Genomic DNA, 16,039 nt, shown 5'->3' with positions numbered 1-16,039 from the left:
TATATCTTATATATTTTGATTTTCCCCTTAAATACTTGGTATTCTATACAGTTTTATTGTAGCAAGTAGCTTAAAATGGCCTGGGGTGTCAGGCACTGAGATGCTGAACAGTTTCCTTTGTTTTCATTGAAAACAATGGGATATTGCAGCTATGGCGTTTGGGTGGGGTGACCACTGTTGAGGTGAATTACCTTTTCTTCAGCCCATTTTGGTTATTCGAATGCTAAATGGCATTGGGAATGCTGAGATGGCTCCTCTGGGAGAATATCAAGAGATCTCATTATGTGGATCTCCTGGTGCTTTCAATGGTAATTAATGGAGAGATAAGCCACTGTATTCAAATGTTAACTCAGATGAACAGTGCTCAGGGGAACCATGGTGTATTTGTGTTGTTTAGTTAGCCTCATTAAGTGTGTTTACGTACACTTTAAATTATTTGATTTCAGACAGACCGAAACAGCAATTCTTATAATTTTAAGCTTGACATACACTACACAACTTTTAAAATCTGACTAGATTTTAAAACACTTGCTGGATTTTTAAATGTTTACAGAGAAAAACTGGGCATCATAAACTAAATGACTGAGGATCAAACACTATCAGACTTTCCAAACACAAGAAACTCACAGAAACTGTTGCTAGGAGACTGAAAACAAAATATCAAAGTTGTCTGATAGTAGTAGTCTGTGCCCATAATACACTGTTTGATTTTCTGTGAAATCCATCAACTCCGACTGGCTAAAATTTGACTTTCCGCATCTAGTACTGGCTCCTTCAGACTGCAAATTTGGGAAAAAGTTGTGTAGTTTATTCAAGCCTTTATTGTGGCTAAAGTCTTTTTTTTTCTTCTTCTTTTCCAAATCTGAATAACAGACCTAGATCATACAAGCATGTATCGGTCTACAATTGTATTGGCGTTTGCATATATATATATATATAAGTATAATCCTTATTATATTTAGTTACACAATGTATATCTGGATAGAAAGATGACGACTGTAGCTTGACTAAAACCCTTTTGTATTGCAATTATGAGTGCTGAACGTGGTGTCAATCTACAGTTGGGTGTGAAAGCTCAGCACAGGGTTAAGGATGTGAAGATGTCACACTAAACCTGTGTGTGACACAGACGTGTAAGTTAAACACCATGAAACAGCATTTCAAGTTGATGACGAAGGCCACACAAATCATACCTGCAAGCGTGAAAGTCATTGTCCAAAGTGTCAAAAGCCTCAGCGCTGGTAAGTGGGCGACAACTTCAAACACAAAACACCTGTAGACTCTCATTAACTGCAACGAGCTCCAAAATGAATTCTTGATCTGTTTGTTTTCATGTCTATTTGTGTCCCTCTAACTAGAACCACATGTTTCCCAATCAGGCTATAGTTTCTAAAACTGCAGATCCCAAGAGGAAAACACAATGGTTTTTGGTTGTTAGTTGTCCTGTTTTATTGCTTATAGTTCATAAAAACAGTATGACATCTAGCAGCCCAGAATAACCGAGACTGACCTATTGTGCTAATTGGTTTCTTGTTATCTGGACACACTCATTTGCATAACTGTTGGCCCCCCACTTCTGTCCTACTTCCACCCCTCCCCCACATCCACGCTCTTCCCATAACTTCACCTTTGACCCAGTCCTGTTATCCTGAGAACCTGCTAATGAGTGACTGCCTTATAGCCCCATGAGACAGAGAAGATCCTCTGCATATTAACTGGGGCTGTAGTTTATGAGAGGACATGCGGGTGGATCTGGAACAGCAATGAGAACTGCATCCCGGGACCGTACCAATTAACACAATCGAGACCGAAAGTGCTGTCCTGCTTGATTTTGTTTGTTTATTGTGTTCTTTCTGGCCCATGTCTTCTCGTTTTTTTCTTGTGTCAGCTATGTTGAGTTTCGGATGGGCTTTGTGATGTGAAGTATCTGTGTAGTCACAGGGGACACAATCTGCCAATGTGGCATAAGGGGAATAATGAAGCCACTGGGAAGTGATACTGTAGGCAAACGTAAGAGAGAGAGAGAAAGCGTCTGTGGCAGGGTAGGATGACAGAGCACTGCTGTGTGAGAATCTCACGGGGACCTCTCACAAAGTGCTGAGCAGGAGAGAGCGAGTGCGCTGGGAAAACGCTGAGACTCTTTTTGTGTGTGTGATGCTAATCGCAGTTCGCCCTCTGAGGGAGAAGCGTGAGACGTGGGAAAAATAGCACTGACTGATAGGACTGGCTGATGAGCTCACTTGTCCTAAATTTTTTGGTCTCATCGGACTTAGCGAAGCAATGGATGTTTTCAAGGTTAGATAAAGTATGTTTTGCCAGCTTCAGAAGAAATCCCTGATTCAACAGCTCTCTGTGAAAATAATATTACAGACATCAGAGGAATCAGTGAATGACTCACCAGTCATGGGGGGTAATGAATTATGTAATCATCTTTCTTTTTTCCAAGTTAAGACTGAAGTATCTGGTTACCTGATAAATTAACATCATAATATCCAAGTTACTGTACTTAAGTAATAACATACACTGCTTTTCTATTAATTTAATTTAATTTTGTTAACCTCTCATTTATCCATGCTGAAGGAAATTCACTGAAACTTACATTACCTTTCAAAATGTTGGTGTCAGTAAGATTTTTAATACTTTTATTCAACAAAGGCACATTAAACTGATCAAAAGTGGCAGGCACACACACTGTGTTCTATGTTATAATAATTGGAAATTTTTCTTGAGCATCAAATCATCATATTAGATTTATTTCTGAAGGATCATGTGACACTGAAGACTGGAGTAATGATGCTGAAAATTCAGCTTTGTCATCACAAGAATAAATTAATTATATTTTAAATATTTCCCAAAAGAAATTGCAATAATATTTCACAATATTACTATTTTTACTGTATTTTTGATCAAATAAATTCAGCCTTGATGAGCACTTCTTTCAATAACATTAAAGGGTTAGTTCACCCAAAAATGAAAATTCTGTCATTTATTACTCATGCTCATGCCGTTCCACACCTGTAAAACCTTCACTAATCTTCAGAACATAAATTAAGATATTTTAGTTGAAATCCGATGGCTCCGTGAGGCCTTTATAGGGAGCAATGACATTTCCTCTCTCAAGATCCATAGAGGTACACTCTAAAAAATGCTGGGTTGTTTCAACCCAAATTTGGGTCAAATATGGACAAACCCAACCGTTGGGTTAAAAAAATGCATTTAAAAATTTAACCCAATGGTTGGGTTTGTCCATTTTTGACCCAAACTTGGGTTGAAACAACCCAGCATTTTTTAGAGTGTTCTAAAAACATATTGAAATCAGTTCATGTGAGTACAGTGGTTCAATATTAATATTATAAAGCGACGAGAATATTTTTGGTGTGCCAAAAAACAAAACAAAATAACGCCTTATTTAGTGATGGCCGATTTCAAAACACTGCTTCATGAAGCATTGGAGCACAAATGAATCAGTGTATCGAATCATGATTCGGATCGCGTATCAAACTGCTGAAATCATGTGACTTTGGCTCTCCGAACAGCTGATTCGATACACTGATTAATTTATGATCCGAATCTTCCTGAAGCAGTGTTTTGAAATCGGTCATCACTATATAAGTCGTCATTTTGTTTTTTTGGCGCACCAAAATATTCTCGTCGCTTTATAATATTAATATTGAACCACTGTACTCACATGAACTTTAAATATGTTTTTAGTACCTTTATGGATCTTTAGAGAGGAAATGTCATTGCTCCCTATGGAGGCCTCACTGAGCCATCGGATTTCAACTAAAATATCTTAATTTGTGTTCAGAAGATTAACGAAGGTCTTACGGGTGTGGAACGGCATGAGGGTGAGTAATTAATGATATTATTTTCAGTTTTGGGTGAACTAACCCTTTAATACATGTTACCAACTCCAACTTTTAAATGGTAGAGTATGATTTAAAAATACTGTTATTCAATAAAAAATGTGTACCTATTAGTTGTAGCAGACCAAATAACAGGAGCTCAAGTCTTTTTTTAATCAATTTAAAGGGCTGGAACATTAAAATACTGTCTGTGGGGAACATTTACTCAAGGTCAGTCTCACAGATGGCTACCATTTTACTTTTGGATAAAGCTGAGAGTTGTTTGTGAGTTGTTGCCAGAGGTTTTATACTTTATACTGGAAGTAACTTGACCAATATATTTGCAGGGACCCGCTTGTAAATATATTCTCAGAAAGTAGACCCATTCACACTGTCCCAACCTCTTTCATGTTTGCATTTTTGGTTTAGAGTGGAGTTTAGTGCTATATAATATAAAAAGGAAAAACTACAAAAAGAAATGTTATATGTCATATTAAGGCAATTATATTTTGCTTTACAGAATTTAGCACATATATAATACAGACCCAAAGCATATGAGAAAAATGAAGCCATTCTTCGTATTAGTCTTTTAAATATTATTACAAAGTCACCTCAGAGGAAATATTATGCATTAACATGGACAGGATCCTTTTTCATAGTCATGTTTTGTTTTTATTCTAGATCTCACATTGATACATCACATTTATTGTGAGGTCTGTCTGTTTCCCATGCATTGGTCTGGGTCTCAGTCTTGTGTTAGTGTTCTCCGCAGGTAAGAAGTACTAGAGCCGGTCTCAGGCGCCTCAATGTCACCATTATGACCTGCCCGAGTCCCTCAGAGCTCATAAAGGTCCTGGGCCTCGCACTAGCCCGATACCTGATCTGCTTCCCAGTGAACCCGCCTTTACGACCCCCTGATTTCCCTTCCCTCAAGGGCTCGGGATGGACCAGTGGCCCCATGGAGTCAATCTGTCTCTGGTACAGTAACGGCTGGCTTTTGAAGCCCCGTTTGACTAATTTTCCCCATCAAGAGAGGCCCAAACATGTGAGTGCGATGCCTGGGCCCTCAACCCTGCTGCTGCTCCATCACTGTACGCACAAGAAGAGAAACCATGACAGATGGGACAGCCATTCAAGGTCAGTAATCCAGCCAATCTGTAATAATACACCTCTTGTATAATCCATTTTAGATTTCACAGTTTTGGCTGCTTTCATTTTCCCACTTCGCAACCGGCGTCTCAGGTTTCAGTCCCTTGTGGTGTGTTTTGGTGTTTGATTTATTGAAGTTTGGCGGTTATGGGTTCAATTAACTGAAGAAAAGGATAATAAAGAAAAAAGTCTTAATGAAACAAGACACATGGTTCTAACAGTCTCTGTAAGATAATCTCTAGTCTGTGTCTTGCAAAGCAGTCTTCGAATAATAAGATTGTCAGCACTAAGAAAACCCTTCGCATGGCCTATGTAAGGATGCAATGGAGTAAGTTGGCTTTTATGTGGTGGTCCATGGGGGGCCAGAGGAATTGCATCCTTTCAATGTAAAGCAGATGTGACTGTGAGGTTGTTAAATGACTTTACAGCCATGTGAGACACATGCTGGGTACACAAGACAAAGAGAGCCCACCATAATCACCAAAGACAAACTGCAAATTGCCTTAACATGGGTTCCTATGTCTGCCTTCATAAAATTCTTACGTCACAGGAACTCATATTTTGGGGCTTTAGTATGCTTTGTGTGGTTGTAAATTTAAATTGTCATCACTCTTTCAGTCATCATCTATAAATCTGTTTATAATTCAGTTCAGGCTTCAGGTTCAGGCTGCACAGAATTGTTTTTCTTTCTTGAATCCAAAATGATTACATAAGATTTTTTAAAATGTGTTTCTTTTGTATGTTTTTCTCGACTTTGAAAGGTCGATAGACTGAACTATCCAGGCACTGCAAATACAATACCAAAACTTTGGAGAATTTTTTTTTTAAATGTTTTTGAAACAAGTCTCTTATGCTCACCAAGGCTGCATTTATTTGATAAAAAATACAGTAAAATACTAATATTTAAAATACCTGTTTTCTGTGTGAATATATTTTAAAATGTAATTTATTCCTGTGATGAATTTTCAGCATCATTACTCCAGTCTTCAGTGTCACATAATCCTTCAGAAATCATTCTGATATGATGATTTGCTGCTTTTTTATTATGATCAATGTTGAAAACAGTTGTGTCAATAGTATCTTTTCTGAATTAATTATACTCAGAGCAGTGGCAGTAGCTCTGTGTCTACGACATGTCAGGTCGGGTGCATGAGTAGGGTCAAAAACGCCATACGATACTGAGACTACCACCTGTTAGACACAGATTTAGTCTGTCTGCTATCAGCTGCCCCCTACTCATTATATACACAAACACACATGCACAGACGCCCGTCCCCTCCTGCTCTCTAGACGTGCTGCATCGGTCAGCTGACTGAATCTTCTGCTCTATTTGGCTGTCTATAAGACTGGCTCATTCCCAGGGTCAGTAGTAAACATGCCAGCCCGTGTATCCACCTACCGGGGTCACAGACCTGCTCTCTTCAAGTGGGTGGACACCGGCGTCTGTCCCAGCATTGAATCAGCTCAATACGACCCAACAGCCTTCAGTAAGGCCCTTGAAAAGGCTTTTAGAGGCAGAGCAGGCATTGCCCGACCCCTTAGTTAAACAAGACCCCTCTTGTTTAGATTTTGTCCACTTAACATTATCGTACCCCATCTCTCCAGGACAGTATCAAATGAAAAACTACCCCAGCTCTTACTGAATTTTCTCACTCTTTACTTTAAAACATTACAGGAATATCCCAGATTTAGTACTAGTTAAGCTCAATCAACCACATTTGTGGCATAATGTTGATTTAAAATGAATTTTTATGTGCTTCCTTTTCTTAAAAAAAAGAAGAAAAAAATTATGGTAAGACACTTAAATATAAATGGAAAAACGCTTATGGTTTCAACAGTACATCCACAAATTTTCTAAACTTTTTCTGTGTAAATTTACATCCAGTTTTACAACTTCATTGCCATGACTTAGTAATGCCTAAAACTTTACAACAATCATAAAATAGTTCAATTAACACACAAATTTTAGCAGAAGAGTTAATACAGGGGATTTATTCATTCACATTTCTGCTTGTCAGTCCTCCACAAATAAGCCCCATTTACCTTATTTTTGCTTTTTATTTTTGTGGTAATCAACACTATTTCACAAATGCTTTTGATTGAGCTTTACTTAACCTGGAAAATTAATTTGTTATGTACACCACCATTCAAAAGTTTTCAGAAGAGTCTCATATGCTCACCAAGGCTGCATTTATTTGATCTAAAATTCAGTAAAAACTGTAATGTTGTGAAATATTATTACAATGTAAAACAGTTTTCTGTAGTAACTGTTCAATGTAATAACCGTTTTCTATTTTAATACAAATTAAAATGTAATTTTTGTCTGTGTTGCAAAGCTAAATTTTCAGCATCATTACTCCAGTGTCACATGATCCTTCAGAAATCATTCTGATTTGCTGCTTAATAGTGATTCAACGGATCACAGAACTAACGGTTCAGATCATATTATGGTTTTTGAGACACAGATCGGATCATTTTTCGGATCAGCAAGAAACATTTTTTTATGAACTTTGCTTTTGCGTTTATTGCATAAAGCCCACTTCAAGTACTCCACAGAAAAAAATAGTGGACTAACTTTAAACATTATTAAAGGCATGTAAACAGTCAATAAAATAGCAAATACACTAATTACAAGTATAAATACAATATAGCCTAAAATTACAAGTAAGGTCTAACTGTAGTATTCATTTCAGGTTCACTGTACACAGCAAAATCTCCAAAGTTAAATCAACTCTGCTCAGATTACATATGGTCCCTCTCTATATAGTGTTAAAATAACACTGAAGCAGAGTTAAAGTTAATGAGAAAATTAAGTGATTAAGTTATGATTGAGCATTAGTGATAAACACCTGCTGTTAACAAGCAGAATCACTGAAGAGAAACACAATAATTACAAATGACTTCCAGCCACAGCCTTAGATGAAATCAACTGAAGATAAAAGTGATTCAATCTCTCAAGATCTGAATAAACAACTCCACAAACAGCATAATTATCTTTAACTCTGCTTCAGTGTTATTTTAACTCTATGTAGAGAGGGACCATATGTTCTCTGATCAGAGTTGACTTAACTCTGGGGATTATGCTGTGTATAAATTTAATATAGATTATTCTTTGTTAAAGCTGTGTTTTGTAGTTTGATTAACATTAATGACATATAGACAACAGCTAGTATTTATAGGTTGCTGTCACTTTAAAACTAAATGCACAGATCCAAAATAATGATACACGTCCTTCTCTTGCACTCTTTCTCTTGAGACATAACCAACTGTGTTTTCGAGAATACTTGCCGAGGCAGGTATTTTGACCTAATATTGTGTGTGTGTCCACCCAAGTGCAAGTAGACGCGAAAGAGGAAGAAATTCAGAGTTTGCGCGCTATCTGAAATGTGGATGTGTGCTGCTATGCGCACAGATAACAGCATGCGAGTAGGTCTACCGAATTAAGTTCTCTTTTGCCTCCTTACTGCTTAAGAAACATTATTGTTAATGTTGAAAACAGTTGTGCTGCTTAATATTTTTTTGTAGAAACTGATGTATGATAATGTATAATGGAGACTCGTGGTATGATTAGATTGAGGTAGAGTTAGGTAGAGGTCTTACCGAGCCAGCAGAGGCTGGTCAGCTCTTGCCAAACTCGTACAGTGAGCGTGGGAACAGACTGCATTTCCACAGGTTACAGGGATCCTGATTTCCCACGAGAGGAATCACAGAGGAGCAGGTTAACTCACCACATTTGGACTCATTTAAGTGACTGCTGTAAGCATAAGGGGCTATTAAAAGAAGGAACTGAGCGGCTCAAATGAGCTGTAAAAAGTGCTGTGATATGACATAGACAAACTCCTTTGAGTATGACCATTAGGACTATGACTAGTCTTTGCTCAGTATGGCAAAATGGATCCTTTAATTCATTTCCCCCATGACATAATGTTTCACTCAGAGTGCTTTTCTTGTTTTTTTCTCTGTTTCAGCTTGCTAAATATGTGGGTCATCTGGTGTGCTTTTCATGTTAAGTTCAACCATAAAACTTTTTTTATTATTTTACCACAAATGTTTTGTGGCAAGACATCCGGAGTGTAATTCTGGCCACATCTAGAGCATCTGACTGGGAAAATGGCATCATGGGTATCCTGTAATGGCCAGTGTAACTGGCCAGCATATGTTGTGTTTTTGATGCCAGTATCCAGCATGTGATATCCCAACAGGTTACTAAACAAACTTAACAAGCAGGATTACTCTAGTCAGATAGCTTCATCAGAAAGCTGCTTGACTGTTTTAATCTTTGCTGTGCTGCTTCATCATCACCAGACCAACATAAACCAGGTGTTTTCCTCTGGATAAACACACAGTCCTGAGCAGAAACTCAAGATCAATATAAAACTCCATGGTAAGGATAAATGAAAACCCATTAGACTAATTTAAGTCAGTAAATAGAGAGATTCTGCACAGAATGAATGTCCACAAATGATAACTGTGTCATATGATCTGTCCATGTTTTGTGGTCACTTTGATTTTTCAGAGCGCTTGTGGCAGAGTAAACATTCCTCAATCACATGATGCTTCCAGAAAGAACGCTCTTGTTCCCGAGTAAACTGTGTTTACAGCCACAAATATAGGTGTACATCAAAACCTTTGAAAATGAAATAGTGTGAATTTTAGCTAAAAAATAATTTATAAAAAAAAATAAGTCACTCTTTACAGTGATAAAATATTAATAATAATTAATAAATAAACATCATATTAAAAAATATTTGTGTCTTTGAAAATGAAGTTGCATGATTTTTAGGTATTTCAGGTTCTCTTTACAGCAATAAAAGTATAAATAATATAAATAATTAAAATATTAAAATATTTGTATCTGAAAAAAGTTGCATGATTATTTTAGCTAAAAATCGATAAAAAAAATAAGGTCCTCTTTTTAGTAATGAAATATTGATAATATAAATAAAAATAATGACATTAAAATATTTTTATCTTTGATAATTAAGTTGCATTATAGGAAAACAGTGATTTATCTAAAAAACATACTTTTACTAAACTATAGGTTATACTTTATTTTCTGCATGTAATAGCACATTTTAAAACAATAATCAATGCTGTAAAAATGTAAAATATAAAAAGATAAAATATTTTATTATAGAAATTGAAGATTAATTAATGCTCACTGTAAAGTGTTAAATAAAAACTATTAAACACTGTATACTAATTAGTTAGTAGTAATTTAAAAACTTTTTTTTTTTTTCATATCTTGCCTTCTGTATCATCTAGGGTCCCACATGAGTCAAGACTGCCCAAAAACTGCCCCGTTCTGCAAGCTATGAAAATACATGGGACTCCTAAAAGATTGTGGTTACGCTGACAGAAGTTATGGAATGATGCCAAACACATGTCCTTTTATCCACAAGAACAAGTTTGAAGCTCGTACAAGCACCACCTGTTGTCCTCAACATACACTCTCATTCCACATCGTCTTTGGGCTCTTGAAACCACTTGATCTGAGGTATCAGACTTATGTAAGATCTCTCAACTCTAAGGAAATCCCTCAAACACCTCCTTCCCATCCAGATTAACTGGGGTAACCTTATGTCCCGTTCCTAATGGAACCAACTAGCATATTAGACCCACTATTAATAACCTCTGATTGTATTCAGTCCGTTCGGCAGCAGCCACAGACAAGGACACACTTGCTCCACGTCTCTTTCCCACAACCCCCAAGCACCTCTGAGGAAGTCATCCATGCCTAAATGTGCCTCCTTAATCAAAGACTGAATGTAGAAGTTGTCCTGGAGGTTGGCTGCAGTGATTGCAGCATTAGCAAAGCACATGCTCGCCTTTCAGGGCCCAACAATGAGGCCCATTGTGCTTCTCCAGATCTGTCCGTTCTAATTTAAGATGGAGCTCCAACAGAGACAATACAGGGGAGATGGCATGGGCGCTGAAGAGACAGCATGTCCTAATGAGCAAAGGAGATGAACAAATTTGAGCGATAATGTACGAGAGGCTGTGCTATGTTGTGAATATAGTCACTACTATAGGCATTTTAGACTGAGTTGACTATAGAGCCATTTATACGACACAGTTTTCAACTAAAAACTGAAAACATTTCATCCGTTTTGGCCATTCAATTACACCAGGGTGCAAATTACGGGGGGTTTGGGGGGGGTCTGACCCCCCTAATGAAGGCTTGATCCCCCCCTAAAGGACAACAAAATAAGTTGGGGGGGTCCAAGAAATTTGTCTACTCGTAATATGAAACATTACCCATAAATATGAAAATTGCAGCATTACATTTACAGTAGATTTGTTCATGTTACATAATATTTATAGTCATTTTCTTTTATGAGCATTATAACCAAACACACATATTTTTGTTGAGTTTAGGAATGCAATGTCCAATCAGAGGTGTTGCGATTAGCCACTGCGCGGTGTCTTGAGGGGTTGCACGCACTCACTGACTGAATTCTGAGTCTCACTCACGCAAATTCTCCTTTATCATCATAAACACTGAAATGCAAAAAAGATGCAAGTAAGAGATTCATTTTGCAGTATAGACAGTTTCAGAGGTTTTATAATGCGAAAGTGCATTATTTATGTGAGACTGAGTCATGGACTGCTTCGGTGTTCTTTGAGTTTTTCGGCTATATTCCCATTTTGAAAAACCTTTTTGTTTTTTATGCTACTAAAATAATCAATGTTAAGTCTTCTTTTACTAATCTGTAAAAAGCAATAAACAAATTCATTACGGTTCTCGGCCTGTTTTACCTGTAGCCAGAATATGATGCCTTTTTTCCCACCAATTGTGTTGACTTAATAATCATCATTCCAATTTTAAGAGCAATAATCAACCATAATGATTTTGTCATGACATTGCAGCTTCACCACAAGGCTAATGACTTCATGTTTATAGTTTTTTAATACCTTATGCAATATAATGAGCAGCATTAAACAGTAGGTGTATGTGTAAATAAACATAAATGCCATGTCAGATGCAGCTTCTGTTCCACCTATATATATACAGCTATGGAAAAAAATTAAGAGACCACTTAACATTGATTTCTGAACTTGGAGTGGTCTCTTAATTTTTTCCATAGCTGTATATATATATATATATATAAATTGTAACAATATTCCCTATAATGCCTTTACATATACCCCCATTTTAAGGGCCTGAAAATGCAAACTTTTGAAAATGGGTTTCAAAGTGCAAGTTTTGTAAATGATACCGTTATAAAACGCAAATTTGTGAAAACGGTGATGTCATGTGCATGCGTGTTATTATGTGTTCAGTCTATAGGTGTGTTGTTTCTTTACAAAGTGGCATCACCAACTACTGGCCTAACATGAATATTACAACGTTTTTAGTAGTTTTCGCGAATCCATGTGAACAAGGATTGTTTTGAAAACGGCGTTGTCTGTAAAATTTTGTGTTTGTACATCATTGACGTGTAAGTGTACCCTATATTTACATAACACATTTATTTTTAAAGAATCTAATACTTTTATTTAACAAGGACACAAATTCATCAAAAGTGACAGTAACAACATTTATAAAGTTACAAATGATTTTATTTCAAATAAATGCTGCTATTTTATACTTTTTGTTCCTCAAAGAATCCTGGAAAAAAAAAATGTATCATGTTTTCCACAAATATATTCAACATTGATAATAATAATTAGTGTTTCTTGAGCATCAAATCATCATATTAGGTTCATTTTGAAGGATCATGTGACACTGAAGACTGGAGTAATGATGCTGAATATTCAGCTTTACCATCACATAAATAAATTATATTTTAAAATATATTCAAATAGAAAACGGTTATTTCAAATTGTAACAATATTTTACAATAGTACTGTTTTTACTGTATTTTTAATCAGATAAATGCAACCCTGGTGAGCATAAGGGACTTCTTTCTATCTTACTAACCCCAAACTTTTGATAAAAGAATGATAGTGTACATTCCCTGACATATAAACAGTAACATAATGCTAGATAGAAAGCTGAAGAGTAGAAAATGTTGCTGAAGTTGACCAGTCAAATGTGGCTATTTTGAAAGATAAATTTACCTTTTTTTCACTTTATCACTCTTGACATGAAATATTAGTGCAATACTATTAAGGATCTCACTAATTTCCTCTAGGCCTATGTTCTTTGAAACTGTATGTTTTAATAAAGGGGGTGAGGGGGGTCTGAGCCCCCTAATTAAGGCTTGAACCCCCAAAGGAAGTCAAATTAAAGGTTCAGATGAAAAGGCCTTAAAACTACATATGTTTCAACAGTGTTTTCACATGTTTCAGTAATAACAACAGTAATTACAAGAGTATATTATCATTTTCAATTGTGGTCATTATTATAGTTTTACATTTCACAAATATATTTCAAGCTACTTAACTGTTTTGTTTAAGGTAATAGAGGTAAATAGACATTCAGTGCTCTAGTAGTTAGCTAAAAGGAGGATAGCATGAGATCAACCTCAACAGATTGTGCCTCGAAAATTTCCTACAAAAAAATGACTTTTTAAAAAAGTAGACCTCCCTGAAAGTCATTGTATACTCTGGGTCAGACTCTGGCTCTGGTCATGTGGTGTATATGAGATATGACAAATGAGGCATGTTGCCCTGCACTGGAACTAGGTTCAACAATGAAAAACACATCGTTCACTGCAAAAACTTTCCATGTAGAGAGTTTTTCTTTATGCTAAGACTGATTGTTTTTGAAATGAGCATGACTCCAGTACAGCATTAGCTGATTTTATTGACTTTGGTAAAACGTGATTCACTTATCACCATTTGTAATCCTAGTCTGTTTTCCTCATGCTGTCAAAAAGTGGTTAGTATAATCATGTTATTTTGACAGTCAGAGCCCGGTCATATTTTCTCGGATCTGTGGTCTGATAAATGTTAACCGCTCACTGACCTCACATTTCAATTCATCTTAATTGCTGAATTAGGAAGCAAAACAGGCCTATCTGGTTAAACAATTAATATGAGTGTCAGTTGAGGCAAATTAATGCCTAAGTATATAGATAATTTAGCAACTGTGATAAATATACACTGCCGTTTATATAAGTAAAATTATTCTTTTGTTCAGCAAGGATGCATTAAACAGATTAAAAGTGACAGTAAAGACATTTATAATGTTACATAAGAGACTTATTTCAAAAATCTTACCAACCTCAAACTTTATATTCTCTCTAAGGCCCAAGTTTGAAAACTCCTGATATACTTCAACATATATATTAGACATGTGCCGATATTCGGTAATACGATATATCACGATAATGCACATGCACAATATTATTGTGGGCACTTCAAAATACCGTAAATAATTATTTATTACAAATTATTCAAATTTTCATAATACATTTTAAGAATAATTTACCCATCAACTGTATAAAATGCACAATACCGCTATATGCTGCATCAAAGGGACACGTGCACTCAGGTGTAAACAAGACCAACATGCATGAGAAGCACACGGCGGAACGAGTGAAGGAGACGCGCTGAATGAAAGCAAAGTGCACGTTCACAGCAGAGGGTGCTTATGGAACAGCAGAAATGCAGCGGTTACCCCGGAAACCCCGGAAACAAAGCAGCTGCACTACTGAACAGTATTTAAAATGCTTCAAACTGCCATTCAGGATTTTTGTTGTTGTTGATGTTGTTGTTTTTTGTATTTGCAATGTTGTTCATCACAGCACCAAATATGTAATACCAAAGAATAACACAAGACGTGTCACTCGTATTGTTTTGAATGGGAGAAAGTGTAACGCGCAATATGGCGGAATAAGTCCCGCCTTTAAAGCCAAGAGCCAATCGCCAACTGGTAAAGTCATCGCGTCACTTCAGCGGCCGTTAGAAAAAACGGTTTCTATAGAAACAGTCAGACACGCGCCTCCGAAGAGACACACATTTAGGTCTGCGCATGCGCATTAGCTTGATGCAGCCTGAAAAAAAAGTTTTTTTTGTCATGATTCGAGCGTTTAGAAACTAAATTTATGAGTCAGTTGTTGTTAGATTTCATTGGTGATTTCAAATATCAAATTTAACCGTAAGGTTGACGAACAGTTTTGGAGAATCTGATGTTTCCCCATTCAAAGTGATAGGAGCTGCATGATGCCCAGGATGCCCGAGAGGCGTTTCAAAGATGGCCGCCGAGTGAAATGACTTGTCTTAAAGGGACTTTGGTAATACTTAAAGACTTAATAGGCTATTTATTTTTAAACTTACATTTTTTTAAATAAATGTTTAAGGTAATTCTTTTGCACTTTTATTCTGTTTGAAACATTTTACTTTATAATTTTGTGTATTGCGTTATAGTATTTAAATGTTCAGAGTTCTTTTTGTTATAAGAAAAAGAGCTAAACTTACTGTTAACACTTTTTTGTCAACTTATTTCAATACTACCGTGATAATACCGTATACAGCGATAAAAGCTTCAGCAATTGCAACATGAAAATTGATACCGCCACATGTCTAATATATATATATATATATATATAGTTTCCCCTCAAATTATACCAAAGTATTCTATATCTCACAAAGGAAGTAGATGTGTGGGTTTTTTTTTATTTTATTTTATTTATTTTTTTATTCCAGTGGTATTTACTCTTTTGAGTTTTAGCTGTCTCAGAGTCTTAAACATTGTATTTATACCTGGTTGTCATCCTGAAAATGAATGTTCCTCTGGAGAAAAACATCCTGACCCACCCACAACCATAGATAAGATTCTGTCTTTATTCAGCCTCATCACATTCTTTCATTCCAAGTAAGATTATGAGGATGTAACTAAAAACAAGATATAAATATAGATACATTTTTACTTTGAAATAAACCTTATGTAAGACTTTGTAAACACGTACTGCATGTGTCTGACATAAATCAGATGTTTGATAAGGACTATTTCAAGAGTTTCATAATTACATCCAGCTTTCTGTTTTCCTTGGTTCTTCTCCCGTTAGAATAACTTCATGACATTAGGCATGGTCTTGGTTCTGTATCCGTGATTCAAGCTGGCACTTCCAGAAACGCAGCCTCGGATTCCCAGC

Source organism: Chanodichthys erythropterus, chromosome 3, assembly GCF_024489055.1.
Source record: "Chanodichthys erythropterus isolate Z2021 chromosome 3, ASM2448905v1, whole genome shotgun sequence".
Lineage (NCBI taxonomy): Eukaryota > Metazoa > Chordata > Actinopteri > Cypriniformes > Xenocyprididae > Chanodichthys > Chanodichthys erythropterus.
This window is presented reverse-complemented; position numbering follows the sequence as displayed.